Below are 21,714 nucleotides of genomic sequence, written 5' to 3'. Positions count from 1 at the left end.
TCAGTTTAAAAATAAACATAATTCAGTACAGTCTTTCTTAATCCAGACTTAACTTTTAAATATTTAAGCAGCCACTCATCTTCCATCTAGCTGTTGGAGGAGAGATAACACTGGGGTAGAGAGAAAGTGGAAGTAGAAAGGTGGAATCGATAAAACATAAAACAAGTATATAGTGCTGGGATTCTCATTACCACCAAATTTGACTCAAAACAGGGAAAAACTTTCTAAGTGTCATGAGACAGGATGTTCTATTTTGTCCAGAATCTTACATGAGAAAATCTACTACACCAAAGTAGGGAATTTCATGGAATGAAAGCTTTTGGCAGCTTTTTGTTGGCCACTAAACCCAGTTGTTATAATGACAAAACTATTGAAAACTAAAATGAAAGCTAAGGCAACTAATCGTGAGGGAGGATCAAATAAGAATCATAAACTCTTGTTTTAACTAGAAATCTTTGAGAATATTAAAAATAGGAAATAAATGTGAAGTTTTTATTCTATCACCAATTAATTTGGTTTAGACAGATTAGTAGTTCTGCTTTAGAATTCTTTAGATATAAAATAAACATTGGAAAATATGTTATTCTCTTAAAAATTAGGATTTATTTTAATAAAACATTTATTCATCAAATATATGTGAGAGCTCACTGTGAACTAGACAGCAAAAAGTTTCATAAAGAAAGCACTTTAGTAATAAGATTGGTTTTTAAAGACCAAAAACATTTTTCAAAGTTCCACTAACTACTGAATGGTTGGCATAATTATATAACTCGTCACTGCTATCAATACATGAAATAGTATAAGCATAAGAAATATAACTCAAAATAAAACAATATTTTTGCAAAGAATAAGGTTAAAAGCATTTTCTATTTTCCTTTTTGGAGAAAAATAAATTCAGTTTTCTCTCCAGCTTATGTACAGGCATAGTATTTAATGCAGATCTAACAGTATGTGTCAAAATTTCCTGTATTATGTTCTTTAGAACACTAGATCCAATGAAATATTCTGTAAAGAAAGGAGGGGAGCTTTTCAAAAGCAAATAATTTTTAAAATACTGCACAACCAAACTCTTTAAAATATCCAACATACACATTAGAATATTAAAAGTCCAGAGAAGTCACAAACTGTGTGCAAGTAATGCCTATTGGGCTGGGGATGTAGCTTACTGATATACAGAGTGCTTGCTTGCCTAGCATGAGGACCTGGGTTCTATTCTTAGCACAACACACAGACACACACACATACACACAGACACAATCTATTAATTTTTAAGAGCCAGTGTTTCCCAGAACATGTCTTGAAGACCTCTCTTTTCTAATCATTATTAACTGAAGACTTTGATAATTTTTTTCTTATGGAACAATCATATAAGGCCTATACATCAATATGAGTGTTTCTGTCTGTTGTGAATATTTCACTTGCATTTTCACAGAAATTTAAACCTTTAAATGCATATAACTTGCCTTATATAGTAGAACAGAATGACTTGGGGTCCTTCTTCAAGACCAAGGAATAGACAGGCAGACAGAAGCTCTGTCTGCAGTTACACCTGGCAGCCAGAAATGCCTCCTGGGCAGGTATTATAAATAATATGTTCCTCAGAAATCAGGCTTCCAGGAAAGGAGGAGGTATAGACCACCTCACATGTAGAGGTCACTGGAGTTTTAGGAAGGAAAGACCTTTTAAAGTCACTTAAGAGTTCTCTAATCTCTCATTTCTTATATAAGGAAAATCAGGCCCAGAGCCAAAGCCAGGATGCAAGACTTAAGTCTCCTGACTCTAGGTCTCAGCTCTCTCCTCTAGGACCTGCAGCCTCCTGGATCTTTTGGAGTACAAGATCTGGGGGTCTTTATAACCAAAGACAAGCTGAACAGCTATAAATTAAAGAATCAATAGCATTATCAACACCAACTGTCGTCTCAGAATACTAAAAAAAATCAAGAAAAAGTTAATTTTTTCCTCATCACTTAACAAGGTTCATTTTTTGATATTAACCTGTTTGTTTTGTAATTTTAGAATGTTTTAGGAGGTCAAAAGACTTTAATCTCAGGCCATGTGGCTCACAGGTTCTACTCCTGAGCAACAAATGCTGGAGAAATCTAACTAACTGAAGGCAAACAGGTGACTAAAATATGGGATCATTAAAACTTTTTTACATTTTTTTATTTTGTCTTCATATTTATAACATACTTCATTAACTATTAATTTATGTACCTGGATATCTAAGATTCTATTCATCAAGATTTAGATATTTTAAGTCTTAATTCAATGATGCCGGCTGATCATTTCATAAACAACTCCTAGACAGACTTCACAAATTTTATAGAAGTGGTATAGTGTACAGTCTTTGTTCCTTTCCTTAAGCATATCAGCTATTTCCTTTGTGATAATTATTTTGCAGGACTAAGATCCTAAGTCTCTTAAATCTATTGTGGATATTAGCACTTATTAAGGAAAAAAAGAAAAACACCCTTTTAAATTGCATTAACATAATTTTTTTGAAGTAGATTTTAAATATTTTAAAAATACAAATATATTTGGGCAAGAAATACAGCTAACCCTCGGGGGGTTTTTCTCCCCAAACTCCTGTAACTAAGAATTAATAAACACAGGCCTATGGACTAAAAACTTGCTTAGGTTTAATTAAAAAGTTATGCAAAAAATTACTCCCATTTCCCCTTGTGCAAAAAAAGAAAAGTATTAATAAGAGTGAATTAGGTCACCAGGATTTTCACACTGCCTTTTCTTAAGAGATGAGGAAAAGACTAACACATATTTTTCACTATCTACAGGATTAAAAATTGACTTAAAACTAGTTACTCTGAGCCAGGAGAAAATGGGAGTTGTTTCCTCCCATTTCTTCTCTTCTTTTAGAATGAAGTTACTTTAAAGTATCCCCTTTTACATAATCTCTATCAGGGAATCAACTGGATATACAAAAATTTTAATTCAAGGAAGAAAGAACAGTACTGAAACATTTTGCAATCTTATATATTTATTTAGCTGACAGATCTGTACGCCAACTTCTTGAATTGAGCTAATTTTTTTTTCCATTTGTTTTTTGGTTTGGGGGGTTTTGTGTGTGTTTTTTGTTTTGCTTTGAGAGGTGATACATAAAGAGTTATGAAAATTCAGAATTAAGCATTGAGGTGGAATGCACTTATTCCCAATCCTTCTGTTTTTCCAAGTGACTCGGAATTAACTCCAGTCTTTGGGTTACCCACGCTTTTCAACTAAAAGTGTGGATGACTTCCATTAGAGTTAAATAAGGCCTAAATAGTTAAGTAAAGAAATTCATTAAGTGATAAGTTATATATCTGTATAAATGTTCACTTAATGTTAGGCAAAGCATAATCAATCTGATTTTTTTTTACTTAAATATAACAGTTTTTTGTTTATTTTTCTGCTTAATGGACTCAAGAGCAATTTCATTTGGAATTGAATATATCTAGATATTATTTGATGGTACCTTTTGCTCTTCTGTGAATTCAGAATTGTTGTGTTGAGCTTGGGCCTCTTTTTGTAGATGTCTTGCTAATCTGTAAGAAGAAAAATTTTTAGAACTGAAAGCAAACTATCTCAACTGCAACAAAGTAAAACAAATTAAATCTCTTAAAAACAATAAAGTGCATAATAGTTTGTTATGTTTTTGAAGTAATTCCACATTTTCAAGGCAAATCTACATTACCCTGAGAATCAAACTTTTTACAAAAAAAAAAAAAAGTTTGTACAAAATAATGATGAAATAAGATACTTTTTATACCATTTCACTGGGACAAATTTCAGAATCTTAGAGCTGCAAAGAATCTCAAAAAGCACATAATTCAACTTTCTTTACTATGCACTAATTTCTTCTATAAACAACCAATAAATAGTTGTCCAGATTCTACTTTAACACTTCCAGTGAGCACCAATAATAGTATCAACCATAGATATGTTATCATTCTATCATAATTCATTTCCCAATGAGATTTGCCCAAATCAAATTACAGCCATGACAATAACTCCATCAAAATATGCTTTTGAAACATTTTTAAATGGAAAATAAAGAAAAGCCGTCCACAAATCAAAAACAGAAAATACTGCTTGCCCAGTTATCATCATATCTAAAAATGGCAGGTAGGCCTTGAGTGAGTTTTCCAGGATGAACTTATGATGCTAGTCCAAGCTCAATGGGGAAGATCCAAAGCTATTTCTGAGACAGCAAAAGGCAAAGACTTACTCTTATGAAGAAAGCGAGGGAAAAAAAAGAGACCAATTTTAGACACAGTATTTGATTAGACATATTTCTAAACAAGTTATAAAAATAGCCAATAAACACATGAAAAGATATTTAGTATCATTAGACATCAGGGAAATGCATATCAGAATCATAAAATAATTACTTAGCACCGATGCAGATGGATATAATTTAAAGAGATGAAGAAAATAATAGGCATAGGGAGAGTACGGAAAAAACTGGAACCCCCATACATTGCTGATGGGAATGTAAATTGGTGCCAGCCGTTGTGGAAAAGTTTAATATAATTAAATACAGAGGAACTGTATGCTCCATCAAACTCCTAGATGGATATATCCAAAAGACTAAAAATAAATGTTCACACAAAGCACATGTACACAAATGTTTACAGCAGCATTATTTGTAATAATCAAAAAGTCATAAAACCAAAATGTCCATCAACAAAACCTGGCACATATATTCAGTAGACTATTATTCAGTCATAAAGAGGAATGAAACTCAGATAATATGCTACCTACAGTTATGAATGAACTTCAAAAAGATTATGCTATATAAAAAGAAGTCAGATGTAAATGGTCATGTTATATGATTCCATTTACATGAAATGTCCAGGAAAGGTAAATTCATAGAGAAAGAAAGCAGATGAGTGGTTTCCAGGATATGGAAAAATTTAGAATGACTGATACCAGGTATGAAGTTTCTTCTTGGAGTGGGAGAAATTTTTAGGAATTACAATAGTGATGGTTATAACACATTGTGAATACATTAAAGACCACTTCACTGTACACGTTAAAATAGTGAGTTTTATGGTATATGCAAAAAAAAAAAAAAGCTAGCAAAATATTTTGAAAATAAGATTGCTATTCTGGTTGAGGTCTGGGAGTAGGAATGACAGCAAGTGCTAGGTAGAAAAGGCAATTAAAGAAGAAGTTCATCACAGTTCCAAAAAACAAGTACTAGATAGGAGTTCTATTCTATGCAATCATATCCTTAAAGATCAAGTAGTATTCTCAATGGCCTCTATCCTCTTTATGAAAAGTCTGCATCCTTTATCATTAAGCAAGAAATTCTTACAAAAAATCTTAACATTTGCTAAGATAGCTCCACCATGTTACTCAGTCAAATTTTCATCCATTTACTTACTTGCTTCCAAAGCTGGAAACCACACAATATATTTTCCTAAAATGTCATTCACTGACTCATAGTCTCACATTTTTATGAATTCTTATGCAGGAGAAGGTACAAATAAATATGGCCCATTGTCCTTTTTCTGTATTTGCTTTCTTTTTTTTAACTCTTGCTGACCTATGTGGACTCTTACAGGAATTCATGGTCTATACACCCTTAGCAATGTCAACTATACATCCCTGAGTTCAGGGAAGTTATAGTGTAATAGTTTCTTTATTTGAATATTTCTACATATAATTTGCTAGGAGTGGCTACCAACCTAAGCAGGATTCTTTTTTTTCTTTAAATAGTTTTTGTTTTGTTATTTTTTTAGTTGTAGTTGGAACCAATACCTTTTATTTTATGTATTTATTTTATGTGGTACTGAGGATGGAACCCAGTGCCTTGCACGTGCTAGGCAAGCACTCTACCAATAAGCCCAAGCTCCAGCCCCAGCCCCTAAGCAGGATTCTTGTCAGGAAAAAAAAGTATAGCTTTCAACTCCTGGTTAAATACTAATAATCAGGGCTGTAGTTGTGGCTCAGTGGTAGAGTGCTCGCCTAGCATGCACAAGGCACTGGGTTCGATCCTCAGCACCACATAAATGTAAAATAAAGATATTGTGTTCATCTAAAACTTAAGAATAAATATTTTAAAATAAATAAATAAATACTAATAATCAGAATAAAGGAGACTAAATTAAAATAATCCTGTTTTCAAAAATTAGGCAACAGATTGGGAGAAAATATTGTAAAAATAAAGAACTTTTATCTGTAGTACATAAAGAACACCTACAACTCAATAGGTAAGAGATAATTCAATTTAAAAATAGGTAAAAGCCTCTACTCAAAATGTCATGTGTCCGCGAAGTTTTCCCTGATACCAGATTTAAAATGGTGGTCTCCTAATTTCTACCCCATATTCCTATATTTCTCTTCCCTACTTCATTCTTCTTCAAAGTATTGACCATCATCTAAAATATAGGCAAGATGTTTTGCCAAAATGTGACAATAAGGCAAGAATCCAAGTTTCTATAGCTTAAGAGTCATTTACTAAGAATGACAATAGACTCAATCTAAAAATTAGACCTATTCAACAGTAACCAAAAAGCATAAACATGTGACATGGCAATAGCTGATGAGGCAAATCAACTATTTAGAATAACTTGATGGTAAAGAAAGATCAGGCTTAAGCTAAAACCTATTAGTGTCACACAAATTCAACTAATTACCTACAATAATTAGCAAGCTTTGTCCTGCTTTAGTCAAACCAATTTTTAAAAAATGAAGTTACAGGTGATAATATAGTTTATACTTCAAGGAAATGAACTTGATACTACAAAAATTAAGTCTCAGAAAAATTATAAAATAGTACTCATATATTGCTATATCATATTTTTTAATTACAATCAAGGAAAAGCAGATTTTCTATTCTATAAAATATAAAGAACTAATGTTAAAAATGGAAATAAACTGTTGTTTCTGGGCAAAATTTTTAAAAATTGGGTAGAAAGAAGGAAGATGAACTTCAGGGAGCTAGATAAGGAAATAAAGAATAATATATTACTAAGTCCAATACTAAGAAACAAGCCACCTTTGGACATTTTGGAATATCCTTCATTTACATTATAAATTTGTCCAGATAATTAAAGCTAACAGGATTTAATTTTCTTGATTAATACTCATAAGGTAAACATTACAAAATAAGCAGTCATCTAAACTGGCTTTATCTCTGATTTTAGAATAAAAGAAACCACACCTGAGTTATAATTTCAGAGTCTGATGATCCTTACGGCAATTAAGGCATAAAAGGCACTTTGCTAGTCTTTAAAATTCAAGAAATTAGTATAGTATAATGAAATTTAATTATGCTAGAGGAAAAAATGCAAGATGCCCTAGCTCTTAGGTTTGCATGCCACATAACAATGCTTCCATATAACAATTAAAGCAATAGGATAAAATAGTTTTTATAAGAAATTGTTTACTAGCAAAGAATGAGACATTTAAACAAAAAAAATTTTATTAAATTACAGATTAGATATACAAATATGTTACTTTAAAACTTGTTTTTAAGATCTGCAAGCTTTACCAATTTTTAACACCTTCAAAGCAAAAATTATTGAGGTAATATAAATAATAATCCTGAAACAAGACAGAAGATATCATAACTGTCTGAGAACAGCCATACTATAAAGCTATCAACAGGTAGCTAAGTGAAATCTGAAAAGAATTCTTAAGAAATCTCCTGGTGTTCTTAAAAACATAAACACTGAATAAGTTTTAAAGAAAAGTATAGAAAAATAGATATCATAAAGTAGATATCACTAAATTTAGAGAACATAAAATCAAGCAATTAAAATTAAACTAAATTTTTAAAAAAAAAAATCTGAGAATAGGTATTGTTGAGAAAATTTTAGAGTTAATACTGGATGATAATTTTAAATAACAGTAAAAATAACTATGATTTTAAATCATAATTATAGAGACCTATTGTTCCAAGGACATGAAAAATAGTCATGATTTCCTAACAACTAGATTTTTTTTATATTTCTTGGATTGCATTCAGGATACAGGAAGATTTATGGGTAGCAGCCAAAATGAGTAAACTTTAATTTGTATGATGAACCATTGATTTGATAGGTTTTTCTTAGTTATAATTGGCCCATGAGCTTATTAAGATGGAGAACCAAAGGTGCCAGTGGGAAGTATGCTCAATTTGGTGGGCCCCGAGGCCATCTCTGGCCAAATCAACATCAGCCTTATAAGAGGCCAGTCATGCAGGAAGGGAGTTTCCCCAAGATATGATTTCTTGAGGCCACAACCTAGAGCAGGTCCCACAGTCAAATAATTCACATTCCTTGGAAAGAGAGAACAGTCATCAGTTGTGTCCATCAAAGGGGGACACTGTCCAGGTGTACCCTGGATATTTTTTGAAATCTCTGGGCTGCTTCTGCACCTGAAAAAAAAGATAGCGCAATGATAGACAACAAATGAGAAAAAGGACAATCATCTGGTCCAAAAACTTAAGACATGAAATTAAGAAGCAGACAAAACAGAAGACAAACAACCATATCACTTGGAATGTATTACTCTGAAGGCAAGTGCAGTAGAGAGAAACACAAATTATTTTAAGCAAAGTAAGAAAAGACCATAGCAATAAGTTATTTTTATAGAAAACCAACAACAACAACAAAATGTATGTTAAGATATGTCAACTTGACACAAAGATAAAGTAGATCAGGAATCTGAACCCATTTACAAGCTGAACAGAGCTGAATAATGAAAGCTAGTGTCATAAACTTGGCTGCTTGAGTGGCTTTGTGTAAGAAAATATCTCAGAACTTTGAACTTAGGAAATGCCAACTTGTCTTGCACCAGGTCACGAGCTCCACAGAGCAGGAACCTATTTCAACAAGCAGGTTTAAAAAACTTTTAAAAAAATATTTTTCATTGCTATTAATGATACACTTAAAAATGCAGTAAGTGCTAAAATCCATCAAAGTAAAATGCACTGAAAAAAATTAAACTTACTCAGAAAGATGTTCAGAATTTGGGATACAGACAGAAACTGAAATTAGAAGAAAAGTTTTATATTTACAACAGCATATGAACTATGATGAGAGTAACAATTTAGTAAAGAGTTCATATTGTGGTTGACCAAAAATAATGGAATAAATAACAAAATCCACAAGAGCACAGTTATATATACGTACCTTTCTCTACTACAACTTGGCAAGTATGGGTTTCATGTTGACTTAAGTGTGCAGCCATATTATCTAAGCCAGAAACATCAGTTAGGAAATCACAATTAAGGCACACTAGAGTAATGCCCCTATTAAAAAAAAATAGCATAAAAGAAAAGTTTTTATCTGTTGTTAAATTTATATACAAGTTCAATGATTGTTTTTCCACAAATTATCTTTTTGTGTGATAAATGTAACTTGTTATTTGTTATATAAATTTGATGTAACTGAAATGATTCTCTATAAAATGGTACAGCTATGTCCAAATTTTGCTACTACTTATTTACATAGAGTATTTATGTTTTATAAATATTTATCTTTTGTACCAGTCAAAAGACCTACAACCAGTCTAGGTTCCATTAACAATTTGCAACAATATAGGCAAGTCACATTCTATTTGTTCCTCTGCCCATCTGCAAAGTGAGAATAGCATTCATTCACTCAATATATATTTACTGAGGTTGTCTATATAACTGTATCACTGTTATTATGAATAACAACAAAAAAAAGCCAGTCAGTACTTGAATGAAATTTATAATCTAGTGTTTTATTTAGTTGAGGACAAAATTAGAAGAAAATTATAAAGTATTTAGAAGTATAGTATGATACCTGCCACTACATGCCAAGGTTTTAGCATGATCTTCCAAGGGTGGTTATTATTTAACATGGAATTAACTGACATAGTTAATAAAAATGTTGGAGTCCACAAATTTGGAATCCTCATCATCCCAGCACTGTGAATGCTATTGCCTACCTGATGGGGCCTATACTACTCATTCTCTTTAACAAAACTTGTGAGTGCTGTACAGAGAAAGGAGAAAGAAACTCAAGTCCAGGGAAAATAAAGACAGCATCATGCTGCCTTAGCAGGTCAAAGCAGGGAGAACTCCAGTATGTTCTTGATTCTTAAATAACACATGAAATGATTAAGGACTTTCAAAGGAAGTTAGGAAACAAGTCCCAAAATCATGAAAAACTTTTGCTGAGTCTAGAATAGTTCTTATACTCACTGAATTAAACTGAATAACATTTGCTATCTGAAGTATTTAAACATAATTGGCATATTAAAGTTATGTGTCAATGGCCTTAAGATTCATATTTAAAATGTGTTTGATCTCGTGACTTTTAGTTGAAAAGTATCTTAAATATTATTAAGACTGTAAAAATATTGAGATGGTTCAGAGAATTTAGAAAGCCACTATATAATTGAACTTATTAGATTTATTAAAATGTTAAGCAATTGGGAGCTAGTTGGGTCAAGCATTTGAAGTGCCCTTTAAAAGAAAATCAAGTATATTTAATGGATAAATGACACTAAATTGTTTAAAGTAATTTGAACTTAAATGTCACTGTTGAAAAAAATTCAGTCTGTTCAATTTAAATGAACTTTATCTTACATTAAATTAAAGTTCCTCTAGAAAGTGATTACTAAAAAGTACTCAAATTCTAAATGGAGTATTTCTAAAATTCTAAATGGAGTATGGAGACTTAAAAGCTTAAAGAAAGTTAAAATGTAAAATACTTAGCTTAAATAACTAACTACAATTTTTTCTATGAACAAACTGCCCTCATAGATACTAAAAAGATTTTCACTGGTAAAGAACAGGCTACTGCCTATTCCACTGGATATAGATAATTTAAAAAGGGATGGCATGACTAACTCAATCTGTTTTTAAACAGGGATTTGTAATTGGAATTTTTAATCAATCACAATATTGGGAAAATATGTGAGTCTGGGAATATTATAGTTGGGTCATTAGTAGAGAAAAGATGGTCTGTACAGAGAAAGCAGAAAGAAACCCAAGTCCAGAGAAAATAAGACAGCATTGTGCCGCCTTAGCAGATCAAAGCAGAGAGAACTAAAGTAAGTTCTTGATGACTTTTTGTTTTCCTTATTTGCTCTGCCTGTTGCTCCTCTACTTAGGGGTCTATAAGAGTCTTTGGAATCTCTCTAATAAATCAAAGTTTCACCTAAATTTTGTTTAGGTGAAAAAAAATGATCATTTAACTGATCACTGTTATTATCAGTTTAATACAAAATATATACATTCAACGTTCATATATTTGATGTTCATTACATAATATATATGTTTTACCAGTATATGAATACAAACAAACAGGATACTTCAGACTGATTTCTCCTCCTTAAGTTCTATTCTAATAGCATGATATATGTGTGCACTGAGAGAATTCACTGGCACATCAAATCTAAAATCATCTGCTTTCTCCCCAAGTCATCTCCTCCTGACTTTCTTATGGTCCCATTTCACTTGACACTAAAGCTCAAACCATAGTTACCTATGACTTTCTCCTTTCTTAAAACATTTAATATGTCAAGCATTTTATAATATTAACAACTTATTGAGTACTTATCTGTGCCAGGCTGCTTTTAAACATATCATCTCATCTAAATCTTACAACAACCTGAAGAGTTAAGTGTTATAATTATTACCCTTTTATACAGTACAGAGTTAGCTTAGTAGCCTACCAAGGACATAGAGCTGGTAAAGGTCAAAATCAGGTGTAAAATTATGCACTTTGATTCCAGAGCCCATATTACATCATAAACTCAATGTAATACCACCTCACCACCTTAATTCAGATCCCTAATCTAAATGATTTATGCACCTACAACTCACCTTGTATGTCCCTGAATTCAACTTTCCTTCAGTATTACTTGAATCTACACAAAACACTAATGGTTCTCCAGTGCCCTCTGAATTAAATCCAAATTTCCTAAGTTTAATTTTCAATGCATTCCAATATGATTGTAAGCTCAAAATTGTTGCTACAGACTTTAGTCCATTACTATCACACAAACATCATGTTCCATCCATTTACTACTAGCCATACTTTCTGTATGCCTTCTCTTTTTCATTTCTGCACTTTTGTGCTATTTTCTCCAACTAGAAGATCCCTCTGCTTCTTCTGCCAGTTAAAAAAAAACACTCATCCTTAAAAACAAAGTAAACCTAATTCCTATCCAGATCATTCCAAGTAATCTCTCACTTCTCTGAAATAACTTATTGCACTTATTAAAATCCATAGTTACTTCTGTTCATACTTTATTTCCCACCTAATGAACAACATTCCCTGAAGGCTAGTTCCAAGATTGCTTTATCCCTATCATCTACACAGAACCTGTTACAATACATACATGATAAATGCATAATACACATAATATACACAATAAAAAGTATTCCATTTCAATAAGTAATTACAAAGATTGGGGGATATGGAATTTTATAAATATGCTAAGTTACACTCACAGAAATTGACCAATTCCAATGTGAGACATAATGGTAGTTGAGAGAAAAACACTCCAGACCTTTAAAAACTCAGATAATTTGTTTAAAAAACTAACACACAACTGAGCTAGACTACAATGAGGTAAAAATCAAATTAAAATCTGATTTTTAAAATGCAATAAATCCTATTCATTCTTATAAAAGTCTTTATTAAGGCAGTACCTCAAGTAACAATCAATTTCTCTGAATACAATAAACACTCTAATGAGACTAAAAGTTTTAATATTGAACCATTATTTTTTATCTTCCTGTGAGCTACTGGCTCAGCATCATAAATGGGACCTTTTGTCCAAATACATATTTTTTCCATATACATTAATTTATTCAACAAATATTTACTGAATGCCTACTATATGCTAGGCTTAAAAAAACAAAAACAAATGAACAACAACAAAAAAACCCACAAGCCACATAGAATGTAGTAAGAGAACACAGACCACAGACAAACAAAAAGTAAAATATACAGTATTGCAAATGCACTATGAAAAAAATATTAAAAGGAGGTAAAAGTGCTAGAGTGAAGCATGGGGGGAGTGGATACAATTTCAAATGCAGTAATTAAGGAAAGGATCACTGTCAGAGTGGAGATAAAGGAATAACCATATAATATCTGGGAAAGAGTAAACTATGCATAGGAGATAATAAACACAAAGATCCTAAGACATAATGCCATTCCCTCTTCCTCCTTTTCCATGAACCCAAAGCATCAAACAATTCTTTGGCTATACTTATCAATAAATTATTTTGGTGGAACAAAGATATTGTTATTTCAAGGAGAATAGCAACATAAGCAGAAAATAAACAAAGAAAAAGAAACAAAGGAAATCAGAATTTTAAAAAATGGTGCTCAATGGATTTTGAATTCAGTGTGTGGTATAACCAATGCTAATTATCAACATTCATCCATAGTTTCTTTACAGAAGCTAAGATGTATACTTCTATTTGAAAAAGAAACAAACAAAAAAGAATTATGAAGACTACTGATTTCAAGAATTTCAGTGGTTTCATATATGTGCTTCAAAAATTAACAGCGTCACTTTAATAGGTATCTTAAGTAACTTTTTGATATTCAAATATTGTTGGTGGGCCTGATTTTTCCTTTCATTTTACAATGAAAATGCATGAGAATTTCATCTTGACACCATTTGTCACCAATGAAATAAATTTACCAAGAGATTAATGGCATATCTCAGGTCTTATAAGGAACAATATAATATCCATTAGGAATCACTCAGATTTCCAAACTGGCACTCCCAGACAGTTTAATTTAAAAGTGCAAACCACAATGATACAGCACTTCCTAGCAACTAGGATGACTATAACAAAAAAGATATAATACAGAATGTTACAAAAGATTGTGAAGAAACTAGAACCCTCATACACTGCTGGTGGAAATGTAAATAATGAGGCTACTTTGAAAAGCAATTTAGCAGTTCCTCAAAAGGATCAATGTACTATAAAATCCAGCAAATTTAATGTTAAGTATACACTAAAGAAAAATAAAAAGACATGTCCTTATAAAAGCTAATATGTAAATGTTCACAATGTAGCATTATAACAACCTAAAGTGAAAATGAACTGAATGAATGGCTAAACTATGACATATTCATAATATGGAATATCATTCAGCACTTTGAAAAATGAAGCATTCATACATGCATGCTACAATATACATAAACCTTTATAGGCAGTTGGAAAAGACTACATACACAGTCTATCATTCCATTTGTAGAAAATATCTAGAATGAACTAATCTACATAGGCACAAAGTAGATTCATGATTGCTTAGTAATGGGGAGAGTTGAAAAGAAATGGGGATAACCACTAATGAATGGGGAAAGGGTTTCTGTTTGGAATGACCAATATGTACTAAAATTAACTGTGGTCATTGCTGTACAGCAGCAGTACAGTATAATACTATAACCTATTATAGGTTTGGATGCTATACTATACTGTATAGTATAATATAGCACAATACCATAACCTATTAATTTTATTGTTAAATGCATATTGTACAGCATGTGAATTATATTTCAATAAATTTGTTATGCAAGAAAGAATGTAAATTATAACCATTGTTTAGTAGAAAGAATTAAAAAAAATCAACTAGTTACCTGAGATCTTCAGAATGCTCCTTAAATATACAAAACCTTTTACTTGGACGACTACTGTGAAAGCTGGAGAGACAGAAGACATTTTAATAATTTTAGTATAGAATTCTATTATTTCATAATAATAATTATATTAATTTATAAACATATTTCAAGTCTGTACTTAAGTTTCTAGTTTTTAAAAGACTACAGAATAAATACTGAACCATTAACTCTGTTTAATTTAACATTTGATCTGATATTCCATTTTGCTTTTAATTCCTAATGATACATACTTTTTTCCCTAAGCATATACTTAGATGATCAATACCTCACCATTATGTAAAAAGGAAATGCTCAAAGAGTTAAAAAACAAACTAAATTTTTCATTTATTATACATTTAAAACAATTCTAAATTTTTATTAACAAATTAATTTTGTTACAATCTGAATTATTATTAGAAATCAACTTTTTGAAAATAACTTTTTAATAATCTTAACATGCTGGTATAGAGGGAGGGGAACAGAATTCAATTGATCTAGAAAGTACACACTATTTCAGCTAAATATTACTGTTTACCATCTGTAAATTCAAACATCTAGACAGTTCTTTGTAATTGTTAGTAGAGGTTTAAGAAAAAAAGCATAACTCATAACTTAATGCTTCCTCTAATCACAGAACAAAAAAACATTGACCAAACATTGTAGCCAATAAGGAAAGCTTTCTGTACTAGAAAACCAGAAGTAGTTTAGCACACTATATCTGAAAGTCACAGACAACCGTATCACCATCACCTGAGAGTTTATTTAGAAATGCAAAATCTTAGGCTCTTCACAAACCTACTGAATTAATCTCTGGCAGTGGGATCCAGGAAACTGCCTTAACAAGTTTTTCAGTGGTTCTTACATAAGTTAAAGTTTGAAAAGCAGTAGCCAACAAACTAGGTAAATGGCTACTCACATCAGTGGCACATGTATGTAAAGGAACAGAAATGTTCTGGCTAAATATAATCCCTAGAAAACAGCCTCAGAAGATTTCAAATATCATTTCTTCAAGCTAGGGTAACTATTATTTGGAGATTTATGAATTTAAGATATTATCACAAAAATACAGTTTTTAGAGAGATCAGGGGGTTTGGAAGCCCTGAAATTGTGTGCAAAAAATTATATAAATCATTGTTTCCTTAGAGGAATGAGTCCAAGACTGGGAGGCAGGTTTACTGAGGATTGAACCCCAGCGTGCTCTACCAGTGAAATATACCTCCAGCCCTTTTTATTTTTAGACTAGGTCTCTCATAAATTGATGAGCTGGCCTCCAACTTGGAATCCTCTAGCCTCAACCTCCTAAGTCACTGGGATTACAAGTATGTATCACCAGGTTCAGTTCAAAATAAGTTATTTTTTTAATGACATTTTAAAGTTTTTTCTCTTCAAATAAGTATACTGTTTTTGTTTATTCTTTGATAAGGAGAGAGAAAAATTATATTTTAGGGTCTTTTTGATGGCTTCCACATCTATCTATAACTTGAACCAAATATCTACAAATGTTCCTAATTAAATTTTTAGTTGTCTGAATCCAGTTATGATTTAGAGTTCCCTATCTTTGGAAAAAAAAAGCATTTATACTGCCTCTGTAACTCATCTGTATTTACTACATAACTTCTACAACTGCAATTTTTTGTAATGTAAGAATGGAAAAGTGAATCACAACTCACAAATAAAAAGGAGGAAAAAGCTACCTTTCTTCCCTATTTCCACAAAGTTGATAGAAATACAGAAACACACCTAAGAAAACAGAAAAGGCTAAGACTTTTATTCAATACAGTAAAAATACAGTGTTAAGACGTAGGTCTAAAAAACCTGCTACCCAACTGCATGACTATAATTACCAAAAGCTCATTGAATTGTTCTTCACAAATAGGTAAATTTTATTAGGTATAAATTATACCTCAAGGAAATTGAGAACAAAATCCCTCTTTGACCATATTTTCCTTAATAATCTTGATTCCATGTAAGAAACAACTTAACTTTCTGAGAAACACAAAAGGAATGACTTCCTTAACATCCAACAATATTGATGGTATACCTACTATTTAAGACACTGTAGAATGATGATATAATAACTAGAGTGGTAAGTCGCCTGCCCTAGAATTCATGGTTGAGTGAAAGAGAAGAAGATGGTTTGACACAGAATAAATGCTAATAAATAAATGTGGAATGAATATATATTCATAAATTAATGCAAGAAAAAAATCAACAGTGACACAGAACTCTGTGTACAGGAACAAATCATTACAACAGCTTTCGTTTTACTTGGAAACGTTTAACATCTTTCTTCAAAGCCTAAGAGAAATGTCATTTATAGAAAGTCTTTTCTACTTCTTATTTAAAGAATTTATTCTTACCTTCTCTGTGCTCTAATAGTCATCTGCTTATCACATTAACCTAGGTAAACATATTTCTCCTACTAATTAGCAAAAATTAACAGCAAGGACTTGACCCCCAATACTACCTGCCTATCACACTTTCTAGAAAACTGTATGGTTTCATATGCCTCCCAAAGCTCATGTGTGAGCAATGCAAGAAAGTTTAGAGATGACTCAATTAGTTTATGAGAGCCTTAACATAATCAGTGCATTGATCCCAGATAGGGATTAACTGGGTGGTAACTGTAGGCAGGTAGGGTGTGACTGGAGGCTCGTCTTTGGATATATATTTTGTGATCATGAGAGTGCTCTGCCTCTCCTTCCTGATGCCATGTTCCCAGTTGCTTTCCTCCACCATTTGCTTCCACCATGATATTCTGCCTCATCTCAGGCCCAGGCCCATGGAGTCAACCATCTACAGACGGAGACCTCTAAAACTATGAGCTCCAAAATAAACTTTTCCTTCTCTAATTGTTTTTGTCAGGTCTTTTGACTAAAACACAAACTTTACCTTCCTAGTATGTAATAATCAGTATTTGTGAAAATGAATCTGGGTGATATAAATACTATTAAAAAGAGATATTAGTAATGTCCATTAACTTAATTCTCTTACATGTAGAAGAAAAAGTTGTCTCATATATCTTTTTGAGGAATAACAGTAATATTATATAGTAGTTAATTTTCACTTTCTCAGGTGATTTCGATTACCACTTACAAGCTATTAGCAAAGTACAATAATTCAAATAACTGACCCCAGTAATACTATTTTTAAAAAATAATTTATAATTATGAAGTTAATGATCTGTTTCCTTCAAAGAGTCTGACTTTAAAGATGTTTCAACAGCTTCAAGATTTTTTAATCTCTTCTTTGAGATTACGTTTGGGGCCTCTTCTAATTATAAATAATGATTATCATTTATAGTTTATAAAGTAGTAAGTGATATGATAAATACAAAGACCACTTCTCAAGGAGATTCTACATACACAAACAAAATGAAAGGCAGATCAGATGAATGGTACACAAATCAAAAGAATTGAGCATTTGAAAGATGAACTGGGAGGGAAGGACAGGGTGTCATGGGGACTAATAAAGAATAAGAAAAAACCACTATATAAAATAAGTATGGGAAGAAAAATACTTTTGAAAAGATTAGCCAACTTATGAGGATCAGAGTCTCTCTTTATAGAAGACTGGGCAGGTATGAGACCAGAAAGAAAGACTACTTGAAAGGCTACAGAGTTGGTATGGTATAGGGTAAGAACTGAATGTACACATCTTTTGGAGAAATGAAGCTTCCCTTCATAAAAACTTCAAACCTAGATCAAGTATCTGCAGTAAGTGGAAATAAGGGTGTGCTACTCAGTGAGAAGGCAAAGGAAACAACAGTATCAATGAAGGAAAAACAAAACAAAAAAAAAGGAGAAAGGAGCTAACAATGAATAAGGAGTATATGTGATGGCAATGAAATGCAGGTTTGGGTGGTTTGAAAAAGGGTAAGAAGAATGTCTTGAGCCAACTGCAAATGGTTGGAGATATAATGGATTTGGAAGTTCTTCAGGACAGGAAGGAAACCTATGATAAATGGGAGAAGGAAGGCCAGATGAACCTTAGTTTAAGAAACACAAAATACTTTCCAATTTGATCCTTTAGAAATTAAGGGCAAAATAAAAGACATCCTTAGGTAGCTTTGTGTTTTGAACAGAATAAGAGATTAGCATTCTACCCAGAAGTATACTAGGGGAAAATATAATGGGGCCTGGTTTAGAGCAATAGGTCTATCAGATACTGCAGTGGTTGGGAGGCAGTCTCAGGAAGCCATGATGCACAGTGAATCCAAAGAACTTCTTGAGTTTCAGAAACTTGGAGCAGTAAATTATTTCTAGCTGGAGCTAAACATTCACACAAAATGGTGCCCTGAAAGAGATGGAACTTAAAAAGTTGGGATGATAGTAATGTGAATCTGAGACAGATAATAATATTTGGCTTTTATTGTTGTTCTATTGAGATGCCAGTGGGTCTAGGGTAAAAGTATCTACAAAATAATTAGAAACACAGATTTGGATCTTAGAAAAACAAAAGATTGAAATTCTAAGATTTCAAGTTGAAAGCTGAAAGTGCAAGTGCTAAAATTACTAAGAAAGGAACTATAAACAGTTGGAGACAGGCAATGAAAGAGAGTTGTTACCTAAAAAGAAGAAAAATGGTATTAACCGCTTAATAGAGACTAAAGAGAAACTTTTCAAAAGTGAGTGGCAACAACGTTAAAAATAAAGTTAAGGAGTAAAGAATGAAAAAAGAGGAAAAGTGTGGTGATAAGTACGTGACACAATAATCTTTAAAGGGTCAGTGTTAGTTGATAGGTAGGGATGATACTCAAAAGGGTAAAGAAATGAGTCACAATTAAGCTGGCAACAAACATTTTGAAAAATGTTGATGGAAAAAGGCAGACAAGAAATAAAGAAAATACGCAGGAAGGACACAGCTCCCTCATCCTAAAATTAAAGAAAGTGTTTATAAGCAGAAGACCAATAGTGACATAGGGATGAAGATACAAGTTAACTGAATTAGTTTATGATGAATTGAAGGAGATAAAAGATAGAACTGGCTATGGAGAAATGGGACAAGCTTAATTTCTGAGATTAATATCTGGATGAAGAAAAATATTTGGAGTTGAAAAGAGCTAATTTAAGGAAAAATGAAAAAGATGACCTTCAATTGAGCAATTAATAAGTTGGGTTAACAACTGAAAGATGAAAATAAAATCTTTAGGATACTGAAAAAGGATTAAACAAACACTGTAGGTAAAAATAAGGAGGTCTTTAAAAAGAAAAATAAAGAGATAGGTCTTAATCAAAGTTAAAGATTATAAAGTCAGAATGAATAAATAAACTCTTGTATTCTAGAATTAAGCATACATAAAGATGGAAAGGGGAAGAGGCTGAGATCTTAAACTGGCTTTTATGCTAGGTGAGCATGAATAAAAATGTAGAAGACAAAGAAAAGAACAGGATTCGAAACAGAGGACCACGATGACTATAAAGTTAGATGAATGCTGCTAGACTGGCAAAAAGAGTCAAAACTCTGAACATCATAGAGTATTAAGAATTCAGAAGGAATGAAGAGTATATAGGATGAGACTAAAAATGAAGAGGACCCAAAACTTAAAAGCTGATGTGAAGTGCTGGCACTAAAGAAGCCAAAACACCAGGAGGTAGGCCAATCATCAAGGCAGAAAAACTGAGAGAGAAGGGCTAAAGTTTCCATGAAAGGTAGGAGAATTCTGGAAACGCAGTATCTGATAATGATAAGAAAGCAAAACAGAGGTTATGTCATGATCTCCAAGAAACTCAGTTATACATTAATTCTAATGTTTATTTAAATGTAACAAACTCACTATGAATAAGCAGTATATCACATTTATAATGGAATAACTATTTTTAAAGATAAAAAATCCACCCTGATAGAATAAAATATTCTCCTATTAAAGAAATACAAATGAAAATAATGTGGGTTCTGAAGGGGTTTCTTAGCATAGTGTAATGATAGGTACTTAAACAACATAAATTAAATGAATTAATGAAAAAGAATTCCAACGGTGGCATCATAACCAGAAGAGTGTCTCCTTTTCACTGAACAAATGTATGTATAGATGGCCTGACAGATGAAGGACCATAGAAAGAAAACCAGATTCAATGAAGTTCCTAACATCACTGAAAATCCTCCAATAATGTTAGCTACTAATTAAAAAGCTACAGCTACTAGTTGAATAAAAGGTTAATAGTTTCAACTATCAATCCATTAGGTACAGCTATTCCTCTATGAGCAGAAGCAGTAATCACTGGATTTCATCACAAAACCACAGCTTCTCTCAAAGTGACTAATTTGAAGAGGATATTCCTAATGAGGACATTTATTTGTATGCTAAATAAGCTTAAAACACTTAAAGTTTTATTTGAAAATCACCATTTTTAAATACCTATAGGGAAAAATAAAAAAACAGAAAAATTATTTTCCCAACAAACCTATCCTAATTTTATTAGTTTAATTAACCGTTCTTACAATTTAAGACCAGTAATTACTTGAGTTACTATGTTGGAAAATAACATCAGATAGTATCTTAAAAGTTCCTTACTGCTAGGTCCTTTTGGCTCTTTGAGGAGAAAAACTAGTTTCTAATAGGGATAACTTTGCTTCAAAACAAAAACTTCCTGTACTATAATTTTAGTTGTCAATTTACAGGTTTAACTCTTCTTACCTCATCATATGATTTACATAGGCTTTACTACAGCTAGTATTGTATCTGCAAAAGCTACAGTGGACATATGTAGGAAAATGGTTTGCAAAATCTTTTATTTCAGAACAGCACTCAATGCACTTGTGAATGCCCCGACGACACCTTGTGGAGACACAAAGAAAATGGTATAAATATATTTTAAAACAAAAGTAATAAGTAAGAGCCATATTACTATTCCAATTAACTAAAGTATAATGTTTTTATACTTAAATTTAAATTGGTATTGTATATTAGGAATAAAACATCACCTTAAGTTCCTCAATGCAGTATTAACTTGGATTTTTTTTTATTGCTATTAGCCAATGTGCTTTGTTTCTTTTGCATATTAGAGATTTTTGATTTGTATTTAGATTTACTTCCATTAGGCTTATTTCCATTAGGTTTATTTGCATTGGATTTGGTTGTATTAGGTTTACTTGTATTCGATTTGTGGGATTTTTAGCAGT

The 21,714-nt window shown here is 31.9% G+C and overlaps 1 long non-coding RNA gene across 1 annotated transcript; it reads right to left on the bottom strand.

Annotated features, from left to right (window-relative positions):
* Positions 1–9,125: 9,125 nt before the first annotated feature.
* LOC143641012 (uncharacterized) lies at positions 9,126–21,349 on the bottom strand. The gene is made up of 3 exons (XR_013155211.1): positions 21,230–21,349; positions 14,572–14,634; positions 9,126–9,238 (listed from the first exon to the last, which is right to left on the bottom strand). It is a non-coding gene; the product is annotated as an uncharacterized LOC143641012 (long non-coding RNA).
* Positions 21,350–21,714: the final 365 nt, after the last annotated feature.

The sequence above is a fragment of the Callospermophilus lateralis genome, unplaced genomic scaffold (genome assembly GCF_048772815.1).
Source record: "Callospermophilus lateralis isolate mCalLat2 unplaced genomic scaffold, mCalLat2.hap1 Scaffold_82, whole genome shotgun sequence".
Classification (NCBI taxonomy): domain Eukaryota; kingdom Metazoa; phylum Chordata; class Mammalia; order Rodentia; family Sciuridae; genus Callospermophilus; species Callospermophilus lateralis.
The sequence above is the reverse complement of the archived record's forward strand: the minus strand, read 5'-3'. Positions and strand labels throughout refer to the sequence as shown.